The sequence below is a fragment of the Pan troglodytes genome, chromosome 7, assembly GCF_028858775.2.
Source record: "Pan troglodytes isolate AG18354 chromosome 7, NHGRI_mPanTro3-v2.0_pri, whole genome shotgun sequence".
Lineage (NCBI taxonomy): Eukaryota > Metazoa > Chordata > Mammalia > Primates > Hominidae > Pan > Pan troglodytes.
Window position 1 is genome coordinate 34,447,497 of NC_072405.2, and position 13,080 is coordinate 34,460,576.

Here is a 13,080-nt window from a genome sequence, read left to right on the forward strand (position 1 = left end):
TGGAGATAATTTGCCTGGATTGGGGCGCCATCTAGTGGCCATTTCCACATCCTCGGTGCGCGCGCCGCAGAGCCCAGCCCGACCCTGAACGCAAGATGGCCTGCTCAGTCTCTATTTTTCCAGGAGGTGCTTTTGCGGTAAAAAGTGATTTTAATAGGAAAACCCATTCCAGTATTTCTTTTCATAACTTTGAAGATACAGCTGCATAACCTAGACCATTTGGATTTGCTTTCCTTAAAACTTTAGTTATGAGCTCCAACTCCTGAGTTTTGTTTTTATGTGTTTTTTACAAGAAGTGCCCCCCCCCCCCCAAAAAAAGGAAGTGCCCATTGTTCCTAGTACAGCAGTTGCCAAGCAGCTCCGGGTGTGCATATGCACAGATGGCAGCGTGACCAGGAGGCTACGGCGCCCAGAGCAGCTCGTGCAAACCGGACCACCCTAAGACAGCCCACCCAGGATGGCGGCTGTCCCACCAGAGCGTGTGGGCTGGGATGCTGGGATGTGTTCCATTTTCTCAAGCCAGTGCTGACATGGACCTAGTTGAATCTTTTCATAGGCTCATGCCTCCCCTGCAGCGGTTGTGGCACTGCCAGAGACTGTTTTCACAGACATGTGTCACCTCAGAGGGAAGTCTCCGGACATTTCTAGACTACAACGGCAGCAAATACAGAGTACTGTGAATTACAGTGTGAACATTCAGAACACTGGGGAACAGGCGATACCTCTGGCTGGTTAATCAATTTGGTGAATTTTATTAGCACAGATTCTCCATCTGGGGTACTTTTCATACCACTAACCTCTGAAGCACTTGGGAAGGGAGGAAGCACTTCTGTGAACTTCTGAAAAGAACCAAGTGATATTTCTCTGAAAAATATACCCTCCTGCCTTCCTGAATCTACGTCTTCAGTGAATAAAATGCGTTTTTTTTTTTTTTTTTTTTTACAAAATCCTACTCACAGGAGTATATTTGAGTAAAGGCAGTGTTTCTTCATTAGGAACAGTGCAGGTTTTAGAATCTTCTGTGAGTCTGATACAAAATATGGATCCTCCCTCTAGAAACATATGCTCAAATATACAACATTTTGGTTCACTGTCTCCCCCAAAAAGCTTAAAAACTCTATCATTGGAAAAAGGGTGTAGGTAATGCTGAGGTTCATAGCCTTTTCATCACGCAGAATTTCTTTTCAATTCAATTTTATTCCTTAAATCACTGGAGTGCTTGCCAGGTGCCAGGCACTGAGTTAGGTGCTGAGTACACAAAAATAAATAGACATAATGAGAGAGGAGAAAGTAAGAAACTGGTCAGGCAGGCAACTAGGGTGGGTCCTTGGCAAAATTCCTTCAACAAAGAAGAGCCTGACAATCAAACTGCAGGCCCCAGATAAGAAAGAGCCCGCTGGCCAGGTGCAGTGACTCATGCCTGCAATCCCAGCACTTTGGGAGGCCGAGGCAGGTGGATCACCTGAGGTCAGGAGTTCAAGACCAGCCTGACCAACATGGTGGAACCCCGTCTTTACTAAAAATACAAAAATTAGCTAGGCATGACGGTAGGCGCCCATAATCCCAGCTACTCAGGGGGGCTGAGGCAGGAGAATCGCTTGAACCTCAGAGGTGGAAGTTGCAGTGAGCCAACATTGTGCCATTGCACTCTAGCCTGGGCAACAAGAGCAAAACTCCATCTCAAAAAAAAAAAAAAAAAGAAAAAGAAAAAGAAAGAAAGAGCCCACATCCATCCTTGAATGGAAATGCTTACTCTGTGAACCCAGATGAACAAATTCCATCCCTTTTTGGACACATTTCTGTCTCCTTGGCATATCTTGGTCTCTTACTTTTCACCTATTTTACATATGCCTACCTTTCTGTAATTGTCTGGAGCTAAGTCTTCATTTACATAGGGTGAATCATCACTTCAGCCCCTGCTTGGTCCTGGGCCAAGGTCCTGGGCCAAGACTTCACCTCTGCCTCCAATTGGTTCTTTACACTATCATACCTCTTTCTGAGTGGTGCTTTCTCCAAGATGGACTGCAGACCAGTCAGCACACTCCTCCCCTTCGAGTCCATAAAAACCCCAAACTCAGCCTCATAGCTGACAACCCTCTCAGGCCCCCTGTCTGCTGCAGAGAGCTTTCCTTTTTTGTTTATTAAAATTTCACTCCAACCTCACCCTTGGTGTCCATGCTCCTTAATTTTCCTGGTCATGAGACAAAGAGCTCAGTTAACACCTCAGAAGAGGAGACTGCTTCATTGACCCTATACTGCTTCAATAGTCCATGATTTCAAGAAACCTCATAATGTTCTCTCATTTTATTACTTTTCCTCCATATACCTTGTGTCTTGAAAGAAGTTACTCATGAAACTTCAATTGTTGCTTAATCTCTATTTATTTTTCCAAGAGCTAACCAATGTTACTGCCATGAAGAATCCAGGACTTTGCATAGAACAGGGTACATAGCAGGTGTTCAATAAATGTTTGATTATTACATGGAGTTGAGTTGATCAAACTCTAATTAAAAGCAAAAAAAGTAGTTACTCCTTTGAGTTTTATCATAAATAAACTTTTTTAATGGATATGCTGTTTTCTGATAGGTCTTTTGAAAAATTGAAACTAATCTTTGAATACTCGGTTTAACCTGAGAATACCAGTTGTCAAGAGCCATGAACCAGAAACTCAGAATCTGCTCTTTGAAAAAAGTTCATCTTTTAAGGATTTTAATTATTCAATAAAAGTTGCTAAGATATTGTTTGGTTAACAAAAATAAAAACTCACATAAACCTTTCTCTTATATCATAAACCAGAATCAATTCTGGAAAGATTAAAGAGTTAAATATTTTAGAATGAAAGAGGAAAGAAAGAGAAAGGAAGAGAGAAAGAGAGAAAGAAAGTGAGCCGAAGACTCTGTCTCAATAAATACATAAATAAATCCAGATATTCCATGTATATGAATAGGAAGTCTCAGTATTGTCAAGGTATCAGTTCTTCCCAACTTGATCTGTAGATTCAATATATTCCCAATCCAAAACCAAGTCAGTTATTTTGTGGCTATTAACAAACTGATTGTAAGGTTTATATGGAGAGGCAAAAATCCCAGAACAGCCAACAAAATACTGAAGGAGAAAACAAAGTTGGATGACTGACAAACACTACCCAACTTCAAGACTTAGTATAAAGCTATGGTAACCAATATAGTGTGGTATTGGTGAGAAAACAGACAAATAGGTCAATGGAATAGAATAGAAAGTTCAGAAATAGGCCCACATAAATAATAGTCAACTAATTTTTGACAAAGCAGCAAAGGCAACGTAATGGAGCAAAGATAGTGTCTTCAACAAATGGGGCTGGAACGACTAGACATCAACAGACAGACACACACACACACACACACAAACAGTTAATCTAGACACAGACCTTACACCCTTCACAAAAATTAACTCAAAGTGGATCGTAGACCTAAATGTAAAATGCAAAACTATAAGACTCCTAGAAGATAACATAGAAGAAAAACTAGATGACCTTCCCCCATCCTCAACTCCAAAAAGTGTGGCAATGACTTTTTAGATACAATACTAAAGGCATTATTTATGAAAGAAAAAAATTGAGACACTGGATTTCATTAAAATTAAAAACTTCTGCTCTATGAAAGACAATGTGTAGAGAATGAGAAGACAAGCCACAGACTGACAGAAATATTTACAAAAGACACTTCTGATCAAGGACTTATCCAAAATGTACAAAGAACTCTTAAGACCCAAAAATAAGAAAATAAATAACCTGATTTTAAAATGAGCAAACAACTTGAACAGACACCTCATCAAAGAAGATATACAGAGGCAAATAAGCATGTAAAAAGATGTGCAACATTATGTATGTAAACCCCAAATATCTGAGACAGGTCTCAGTTAACTTAGAAGGTCTGTTTTGCCAGCGTTGAGGATGCATGCCTGTGACACAGCCTCAGGAGGTCCTGACAACTTGTGCCCGAGGTAGTCAGAGCACAGTTTGATTTTATACATTTTAGGAAGACATGAGACATCAGTCAACACATGTAAGATGAACACTGGTTTGGTCCAGAAAGGCAGGACAACTCAAAGCAAAATGGGACAACTTGAAGCAGGGAGAGGGCTTCCAGGTCATAGGGAAATAAGACAAATTGTTGCATTCTTTTGAGTTTCTGATTCGCCTCTCCAGAGGAGGCAATCAGAAATGCATTTACCTCAGTGAGGAGAGGGATGACTGAATAGAATGGGAGGCAGGTTTGCTCTAAGCAGTTCCCAGCTTGACTTTTCCCTTGAGCTAAGTGATTTGGGGGGCCCAAGATTTATTTTCCTTTTACATGTGTCATTAGAAAAATGCAAATTAAAACAATAGTGAGTCACAACTACACAACTATACCTGCACCACTACAATGGCCAAAATCCCAAACACTGACCCACCAAATGCTGACAAGGATGTGGAGCAACAGGAACTCTCATCCATTGCTGGTGGGAATGCAAAATGGTACAGCCACTTTGGAAAACAGTTTGGTAGTTTCTTAAAAAACTAAACATACTCTTACCATATGATCCAGCAATTATGCACCTTGACTTTTACCAAAATTACTTGAAAACATATGTTCACACAAAAACCCGCACATGTATGTTTATTTGTAATTGCAAATCTTATAAGCAACCAAGATGTCCTTCAGTAGGTAAATGGAAAAGCATGGAGGAAACTTAAAAGCATATCACTAAGCAGCAGAAGCCAATGTGAAAAGCTGTATGATCCCAATTATATGACATTCTGAAAAAAACTATATGCAAAATTAAGGAGACAGTAAAAAGATTAGCAGTTGCCAGGGGTTACGGGGCAGGGAGGGATGAACAGGTAGAGCACAGAGGAATTTAAGGACACTGAAATTACTCTGTATGATACTATAATGATGAATGTAAGTCATTATACATTTTCCTCAATCTATAGAACGTACAACACCAAGAGTGAACCCTAATGTATACTATGGGCTTTGGGTAACGATGTGTCAATTAATTGTTCATTCATTATAACGAATGTATTACTCTGGTGGGAGATATTGATAGTGGGGGAGGCCGTACACATGTGGGGGTAGGAGAGTATTTGGAAAATGTCTGTACCCTCCACTTAATTTTGCTATGAACCTAAAACTCCTCTAAAAACTAAAGAGAGACAAAGAGAATCAGAGAGACAGAGAGAGAGAGAGAGTGTGTGTGTGTGTGTGTGAGTGAATATCTTCTTTCTGAATGAAGAAGAACTTTCTAAGCATAAAAGCAAGTAAGAAGAAATCACAATTTCATTTTGTCAAATGGTGAAAAAAAACTTCACCATTTGACTTTTCAAAAATCTAAAAGGCAAGTTGCAAACTGGGAAATAGATTTACAACAATTACGACAAAGGTAGAATGACTGTAATCAAAGGATCAAAGCCTTCCATGCCTAGAACAGATAATCAGGCAAAGGAGATGCACAAGGGTGGAGACACCGAGGTTTAACTGCCCAGCATGGTCTCCCACCTCCCACGGTGCCCCCTGTAGACAGAGATTAGAATGTTGGAAACTACATTTTCCCGACTCCCTTGCCAGAAGTTGCTCATCTAAGCAATATATATAAATCCAAAATAAACAAAAAACAGCAAGTTACTTAAATTTTCATTATTAATGGATGAATTAAATGAATTCTAGTGCATCTATAGATATTCTATATGGTCACTTCAAATAATGTTTAAGAAAGGATTTTGATAACCTGAAATTGGCGAAGCCCTCAGGAAAATTACCTCCACATAGAGTATGATCTTCCCCCAACCTCAACTCCAAAACAGAGCATCTTTTCTTCTCATGAGAATCAAACAAAATTGATATAAGACTTTGAATATTGTCTTTTTTGTTCACCATATCTCTATTTATTGTCTCACATTCTTTATTTAAAGGAGCATAATTATTTTCAAGAAACCAACTGACTTTGTTAACAGTGATGCGGAAATATATTTATGCTGATGTGATGTGAAGTGGGAAATAATAAGAAAGCCAGGTCCATGCTCTCCGGGGCTTTTGGACTAAGATCTTGAAACCCAAATTCTTAGGGGAGAAGGAAACAAGGTAAGGCAATCAGTAACCTAAGTTATTGCCCTCATTCTTAAACCAGAAAGCCAAGATGGCCTTGGGCCCTTTCTAGATGGATGGATGGATAGATAGATAGATAGATAGATAGATAGATAGATAGATAGATGGAAGGAAGGAAGAAGGAAGGGAGGGAGGGAAGAAAGAAAGAAAGAAAGAAAGAAGAAAGAAAGAAAAGGAAGGAAGGAAAGAAGAAAGGGAGGGAGGGAGGGAGGGAAGGGTGATAGAACAAATCAAACATTACTGGGTATATACATATAGTTATATATGAGAGATTAGAAGAAAATTTTTTATCAGCATTTCAAATAAGATTAAAGGAGATCATAATTAGGTTAATAAATAGGTCCTTAATTTTTGCCATAAGTGAAATTTAAAAATATTTCAAGATCTCTCCTGATCTCAGAACAGTCACCTGTCATACATATAAAGGTCAAGATTTGGGATAAAACCCTTCACCCGCTTTCCGAATCACAAAATCAATGTTTCCTACCTGTTCTAGGGCTCAGAAACTATTTGAATGAGGGTAGACTACTACTCACAAACAACCAACCAGAAGAAATGTAGCTCGTATCTGGCATGGTATACAACAGGAATAAAAGGCACGTCTCCAGTGTTTAACTTCTGTTTTATTGCCATCAAAAGGATTTCTTAAATGGTCTTGTCCAGAAAAGAAGATCCTAATTTAGATCCCCAAACACCTAGTAAGAGTCTGATTTTTTTTCAGATTGTTTGCTGTTGGCACACAGAAATGCTACTGATTTTTATATGTTGATGTTGTATCCTTTACTGCATTTGTTTATCAGTTCCAATAGTGTTTTGGTGGAGTCTTAAGTTTTTCCAACTATAAGGTTATATCATCTGCAAACAAGGATAATTTGACTTCTTCCTTTCCAATTTGGATACTCTTTATTTCTCCTCTTGTCTGATTGCTCTAGCTAGACTTCTGATAATTGACTCTTTAAAGCAAAAATAATAGCATAGTATTGTGTGGAGTTTATAATATATGTAGATGTAAAATACTCAACAACAATAGCAAAAAGGATAGGTATAACAGATTGTACTTTCTTCAAAAGTTGGAGTCTAATTATGATGAAACCCTTGTGATTTTCCCTTTATGATTTCCTCAATGAGTAGAATGTGGCAAAAGACTTGCTGCAAACCAATCAAAGCCAGATCATAAAGTGCAGTAGAAATTACACCTGGTTCTCTCTCTCTCTCTCTCTCCTCAGGATGCTTATTCTTAAGCCCTTGAAACCATGCTGTAGAGAAACCCAGGCCACTTGGAGAGCACACATGTAAAGATTCCAGCCAACAGCCTCAGTTAATATTTTAGCCAAAGCCAGTATTTACTGCAAGACATTTGAATGAACAATCTTTTGGATGTTTCCAGGCCCCTGCTTTGAAGTCTTTCAGCTGAGTCCCTAATACCAAAAGCAAGAACAAGCTGTCTCTACCGTGTTCTGTCCAAGTTCCTGACCCACAGAATTTATGAGCATAATAAATGGTTGCTTAGGCTACTAAATATTGGGCTAACTTGTTATGCAACCATACAGACTGGAACAGAGAGTGGGGTTTTTTGTGACAACAAAAGCAACAACAACAAAAAGCTTAAAACATGTGGGAATGACTCTGGAACCAGGAAGTGCGTAGACAAGTTGGAATAACCTTTTAAAGAGTGTTAATCCCACTACTTTGGGAGGCCAAGTTGGGAGGATTGCTTGAGGCCAAGAGTTTGAGACCAGCCCGGGCAAAACAGTGAGACACCATGTCTATGAAAAATTAAAACAAAAAAATTAGCTGGGTGTGGTGGTGCATGCTTGTAGTCCTAGGTACTTGGGAGATTAAGGTCAGAAGATTGCTTGAGCCCAGGAATTGGAGGCTGCAGTGAGCTATGGACATGCCACTGCACTCTAGACTGGGCAACAGAGCAAGACCCTGTCTCAAAAAAAAAAAGTGTTAATAATGAAAGTGTGAAAGGCTTTAAAACAACTGTTAGCACAAGCCAAGTTACTTGAGGAATTGTCAGTATGGGCTTAAGGAAAAGTGAAGGAAATATTCTTGGAAATTGAAGAAAAGAAGCTTTGTTACATATTGGTAGAATATTTTGCAAAATGTTATCTCTGATAATGTGTAAAATTATAAATTGTACCTAATAATCTGGCTGATTTATCTAAGGAGAATTCCAAATAAGAGTTTTGAAGTCACTGCCTGGATTCTCTAGCTCCAGATAGTAAAGTGGAAAAGAAGAAACATGAGCCAAAACATAAATTATTCCATTTTAAAGTTTATAGAAAATATCAAGTAGCCAGAAATTCTTGGGTTAAAAATATGTGTTTCTTATTCCCAATCTTTCCAAAATTCTCAAATCTAAAAAGACCCTCAGAGCAAAGATCAAATCCACTGTGGGATTATATGGTCATCTGTTTAGACCTCAGAAATATTTTAACAGGCACCTCCAAGAACTGTTCAGTCAGACCAAAAGCTCTTTAAGGATTTTAGCTTGTCACAGAGAGCCTCTTCTCTGACAACAGAGGTTCTAAGAATTGCAAGTGTTTTGACCCTCAACAGCTTTCCAAAAATCTCATGATACAGAAGAGCTTATCTTGGCCCAGCACAGTGGCTCACAACTATAATCCCAGCACCTTGCGGGGCCATGGTAAGAAGATCACTTGAAGCCAGGAGTTTGAGACTAGCCTGGGCAATACAGCAACATCCCTGTATACAAAAGAGAGAGGTGGAGTCTTATCTTGAGGAAAGTTGGGATTATCACTTTCATATAACAATGTGATCCCTAAAGAATTCATAGCAAGCCCACAGAGTTTTAAAGAGAATTATAGTAGCTCTAAGTAGACTGCAATAAGTAATGATGCATGATTTAATCCCTAGAGTAAATACTAAAAAAATACAAAGAAATATAACAAAACCTATTCAAGTAAGTAAAATGGAATGCTAAACAAAATTTTATTTACCTAAAGCAGACAGAAAGGGAAGAATAAAAAAGCAATAATAGATTGAAAAAATAAAAAAGAAATAGCAATGTGGTAAACTTCAATCCAACCATATCAATAATTCTATTAACTGTAAATAACCAACATAATTAAAAGGCAGAGATTGCCAGACAAAATTTTTTTAAATCAAAACTCAACTATAAACTCTTTACAAGAGATAAGCTTTTAAATATGAATGCTTAGATCCTGCAATAAACTGTCTTTACTCCGTGTGTGTGTGTGTGTGTGTGTGTGTGTGTGTGTGTGTGTTTGTGTTTTGAGACATGGTCTCACTGTCTCACCCAGGCTGGAGTGCAGTGGCATGGTCACATACGTCTCACTGCAACCTCGACCTCCTGGGCTCAATCAATCCTCCCACCTCTGCCTCCTGAGTAGCTGGGACTACAGGCGCACACCACCATGCCTGGCTAATTTTTGTATTTTGTTGTAGAGGTGGGGTTTCTCCATGTTGCCCAGGCTGGTCTCAAAATCCTGGGCTCAACTTATCCGCCCATCTCAGCCTCTCAAAGTACTGGGATTACAGGTGTGAGCCACCACATTCAGCCTTGACTCCATTCTTGATGTTTGGCTGCCGACAGCTTACAAGCCCCACCCTTGCCCCTTTTGTCCCACATACAGGCAAACCAGTAAGAAAGCCCACAGGCTCTCCTCTGTCCCGTTGATACTGAAAGTTCAAACCACACAAGTATCCTACACTGGCCCACCCCCAGCCACAACATAAACCAAATTCACTTGTCCCATTCACCCTCTTGGCTGAAGCCATTCTTGACTCCCTTGTACCTACCCTGCTCTCCTGAAAAAGTCCTATTATGTGAGTAATAAATTTTTTCATACCCTCTTGATAAGAATGGCATCATCAGTCTTGACATCCAAACCTATTTTGAGCGGCGAAGTTAATCCTGCCTTCCATGAGGCCACCACACAGCAAATTAAAAGTAAAAGGAGAGAGAAAAAGGAACATGTACCCAGAAAGCAAAAGATGATGAGGCTATATTGTTACAAGACAAAGTAGGCTTTAAGACAAGGAATATTGTCAGGGATAGGGAGGTCATTTGGTAATGATGAAAGATTCTATTCATCAAGACTACAAACAATCCTAAATATGTATGCATCTATATCAGATCTTAAAATTAAAATAAGATACATCTTACAGAACCAAAGGAAGAAACAGACAAATCCATAATCATAGTTGGAGATTTTAATACCAATCTCTTAGTAATAGAAGCAACAGACAAAAGTTTAGTAAGGATTTAGATTTGAACAGCACTATCAACCAATTTGACTTAATTGACTTTTATAGAAGCATATACCTTATAACCACTTAATGTATATGTGTATTTGTCAAGTGCATATGGAATGTTCAGATAGAACACTTACTGGGCCATAAAATAAGTGTCAACAATTTCAAAAGATTGAAATACAGAACATGTTCTATGACCACAATGAAATTAAAATTAAGAATAAATAACAATGAGATATCTAGAAAACTCCTAAGTATTGGAAATTAAACAGCATATTCTCAATGACCAAATAAGATAATGAAATAAGTTTTAAAATTTTTTAACTAAATGATAATGAAAACACAACATATAAAAACTTGTGAGATATAGCTAAAGCACTGATTCCCAGGAAATTTGAAGACTTATATTAGAAAACAAGAAAAGTTTAAAATTAATGAGCTATGTTTCCATCCTCAGAAGCTAGAAGAGCAAATTAAATGCAAAACAAGTGATATGGTTTGGCTGTGTTCCCACCCAAATCTCATCTTGAATTGTAGCTCACATAATCCCCACGTGTGGTAGGGACCTGGTGGGAGGTAATTGAATCATCGGGGTGGGTCTTTCCTGTGCTGTTCTTAAAGTGAATAAGTCTCATGAGATTTAATGGATTTTTAAAGTTCAGTTCCCCTGCACACGCTCATTTGCCTGCCACCATGTAAGACATGACTTTGCTCCTCCTTTGTCTTCCACCATGATTGTGAGGCCTCCCTAAACATCTGGAACTGTGAGTCCATTAAACCTCTTTTTCTTTATAAATTAATCGGTCTTGGGTATGTCTTTATTAGCAGCATGAGAACAGATGAATACAACAAGTATAAATAGGGAAATAATAAAGAGCAGAAATTAATGAAATGAAAAGTAGGGAAAAAAAGGAAGCCAAAATTTGGTTATTTGAAATATCAATAAGATTAATCTCTATCAAGATTGAGTAAGAAAATTAGAAAAAAGACACAAGTTACTACCAGCAATGAAAAAAGAGAGGACACTATAAGATTTCAGAGATAATAAAGTGATAAGAAAATGTTATTAATGGCTAAATGACAACAAATTTGACAACTTATATGAAATGGACAAATTCCTTGAAAAATATGACTCACCAAAACAGACACAAGAAGACAACTTATATGGAATGGACAAATTCCTTGAAAAATATGACTCACCAAAACAGACACAAGAAGAATAGAAAGAATGGCTTGATATCACTGAAATTGAATTTGTGATGAAAATTCTTTCTACAAAGAAAACTCTAGGCCCAGATAATTTGGTAAACTTAAGCAATTAATGCTAGTCTTAACAGCTTTTTCAGCCAGAGGGAACACTTCACAGCACATTTGGTGAGGCCAGCATAGCACTGATACTAAAACCTAAAAAAAAGTCATTGAAAGCAAAGAAAATCATAGGCTAATATCCAACATACATTCCAAGAAAATAAAATTACAGACCAGGATTTTTTAGACATTAGCAAGTAGAAGACAGAAATATAAGAAAAGGATAATACCTCATGACCAAGTGGGGTTTATCCCAGGAATATAAAGAAGTTTAACATTCAAAAATTAATATACTCCTTCACATAAGGATAAAGGAGATATCATACAAACATGAAACAAAAGAAACTTGGAATGGCTACACTAAAATGAGACATGGTAGATTTCAGAACAAGGACTATTACTAGAGGGAAAAAAAATTCATATTAATAAAGAGAACTATTCATCAATCAGTTGTAAAAAAATCTTAAATGTGTTTGCACTAAAGAGATATTTCAAAATAAATGAAGCAAAAAACAAAACAACAACAACAAAAAAACTCAAAAGATTGAAAGAAGAAATCCACAATTAGAGAAAAAGAGTTGATTATTTTTTCTTCAGTCATTACTAGAGCAACTTCATGGAAAAATTATTGAGGAGATAAAAGACTTGAAAAACACTATGTAGCAATTTAATCAATTTACATTTACACAACATTTCACCCAACCACAAAAGAATATACATTTTTGTTTAAGTGCACCTGAAACATTCACAAAGATAGAACATATGCTGGGCTATAATACAAGTTTCAACAAATTTTAAAGATTAAAACTATACTGAATATATTCTCTAACCACAACAGAAAAGAAAATGAAAATCAGTAACAGGAAGTTATCTTTTAAATCTCAAATGCATAGTTAATAAACTAAATGAAAATGAAATCACAAGGCACAAAACTTGTGGGATGCATCTAAAGCAGTGCTCCAAGGGAGTTTTCAAACTTTAAATGCTATTTTGGAAGACAAAAAAAAAGGTATATGATCAATGGTCTAAGCTTCCATCTTAAGAAGCTAGAAAAAAGAAGAACAAATTCAACCCAAAGTAAGTATAAGGAATAGAATATAAAAAAGCAGAAATCAATGAAATAGAAACAGAAGAATAGTACAGAAAAAAATCAATAAAAGCAAAACCGATTCTCTTTTATAAGCTCAATAAAGTTGATAAATCATGTACAGAAATTTAAAATATAGAAAGGATAATAACTTAATAAATTCAACAACTTAGATAAATGGAACAAATTTCTTAAAAGATAAAAATTACCACAACAGTTTCAAATGGTAATAGAGTATCTGTATAGCTCTCTATATAAAAGAAATTGAATTCAAAATTTTAAAATTACAAAGAAAACTCCAGGCTTGCATGGCTT